Source organism: Cibotium barometz, chromosome 20, assembly GCF_041138505.1.
Source record: "Cibotium barometz isolate CiBa-2024 chromosome 20, ASM4113850v1, whole genome shotgun sequence".
Lineage (NCBI taxonomy): Eukaryota > Viridiplantae > Streptophyta > Polypodiopsida > Cyatheales > Cibotiaceae > Cibotium > Cibotium barometz.
In genome coordinates, this window is record NC_141065.1 from 41,899,266 (window position 1) to 41,901,441 (window position 2,176).

A 2,176-nucleotide genomic window follows, 5' to 3' on the forward strand; every position below is an offset into this window, starting at 1 on the left:
CTAACTATGCACAAAGTTACAAAAATGAAAAAATTACAGGTTACACTAATTATGCAAAAAATTAAAAAAAATGAAGAACTACAAAATATACAAAAAAAATAATAGACTCCTAAAAATCAAAAATTTTCTTTTGTTTGTTTTTTCCTTTTTTTGTTGGTTTTTATTGTTTGTTTGTTTTTTTTTTTTAAATAAAATGAATGAATTTCGTGCTAAATAAAAATATGACTATACTAATTATGCATCATTTACAAAAATTTTATAAAAAATAAAAAATAAAAAATGCAAGCTACTTAAATTATGCAAAAATTTTAAACAAGGAACAATGGATTCAACACTTTTTTTTTTTTTTATCTCTTTCTCTTTTTTCCTTTTGTTTTGTTTTGTTTTTGTTTTTGTCTTTGTTTTTTTTTTTTTTTTAATATATATATATATATATATATTACAAAAATTTAAAACAATACAAATTTCCCTAAATATGCTAAAAATTATAGAAATGAAAAATAAAAAATATGCAAACACTATGGACTCCTAAAAACAAATAAAAAGATTTTTTTTTTAATTTTAATTTTTTTTAATTTTTTTTTAATTTTTTTCTTTCTTTCTTCTCTCTATATTTTTTTTTTTTTAAAAAAAAATTTCCACTATTCTTTTTTTTCTTTTTTTCTTTTTTTAATTGTTTTTCTCTTTTAATTTTTTTTTCTTTTCTTTTCTTTTTTTTAAATCTCTTTTTTTCTTTTTTTCTTTTTTTAATAAACAAAAAGTATTATTTTTTTAAATTAAAAAAGAAAAAAAAACGAAAATTCCACCTACCTTATCCGCCGCTTCGCCGCTCGCCGCTCGCCGAATCCTTCGCCGCACCGATCGCCGGATTCTTCACGTGCTGCCAGCCTTCCTCTTCACTGCTGCCACGTCAGACGCCTCTGCTCCTCAGCTTTCAGCCGTTGCCTTACACCCCTGCGTTGCTTGCTTCCGTCAACCTCTGTACTCAGCCATGGCTACCATGACCTCCGCTGACCTCTCCTCCACCACCCTCGGCTGCTCAGACTGTCCTCAAGCCCCAGAGCGAGCTCGCCTGCAAGGTCGGCAACCTCGGCTAGGCCCGCGTCTCCATGAAAAAGTCTGTCTCCAAGTCTATCGACAGCCCCTGGTATGGCCCCGACCGCTTGAAGTGCCTCGGCCCATTCTCCGGCGAGGTCCGCAGCTACTTGACAGGCGAGTTCGCTGGCGACTACGGCTGGGACACCGCCGGACTCTCAGCCAACCCTGAGATGTTCGCCAAGAACCGCGAGCTGGAGATGATCCACTGCCGGTGGGCGATGTTGGGAGCCCTGGGATGTGTGACGCCGGAGCTGCTGGCCAAGAACAGTGTGAAATTCGGCGAGGCTGTATGGTTCAAAGCCGGTTCTCAGATCTTCTCTGAGGGGAGTCTTGACAACTTGGGCAACCCGACGCTCAGAGTATTCTTGCCATTTGGGCTTGTCAAGTCACCGATCCCATCTACCCTGGCGGCAGCTTCTACCCCTTGGGCCTCACCGACGACCGGCCTTCTACAGGCTGCAGCAGCTCGTCGCCATATTTTATTTTTTTTTTAAACATCTGCTGCACGCTGGATTCAGTTGCATACGACGCCTCTCGTCTTCTTTCAGCAGACGACCAGCGCCTCTTACTGCCTTCCTTCGCCTTCTTTTTTTCTTGCAGCACTCGCTACAGCTGCCGCCGACCGTCTACAGCTCCGCAGCTGAGGCTGCCGACCGTCTACTCAACGCGTTCTAAGCCTTACAAAGCCTTAGTAAAACTATATATATATATATATATATATATATATATATAGTTTTCTTTGCTCGCTTCCTCCTTACAGCCACTGGCGGCCGCCTTCTCTTTGTTGTAAAAGAAATGATTAAATCAATATATAATTGTTTTTATTTTGAAAAAGCAGTCGGTTTGATGCAGCCCTTGTACTCTAATGTTTGATGCAGCCCACAAATATATATATATATATATATAAATATATATATATATATAGATTTATAAGTTCTTTCTTAGGGCCACCCTTGGTTGCCCGTTTCTTTCAAGCAAATCGGTTTCTTTCAAGCAAATCGGTTAGTCATGCTGCAATAGATAAATATTCCTCATTTTTTTCCTCGAGCACGCTTGATGCATTGGCTCCCCACACAAT

The 2,176-nt window shown here is 38.3% G+C and overlaps 1 pseudogene; it reads left to right on the forward strand.

Annotated features, from left to right (window-relative positions):
• The first annotated feature begins 991 nt into the window (after positions 1 to 991).
• Positions 992 to 1,773, forward strand: LOC147627890 (chlorophyll a-b binding protein, chloroplastic pseudogene; annotated as a pseudogene).
• Positions 1,774 to 2,176: the final 403 nt, after the last annotated feature.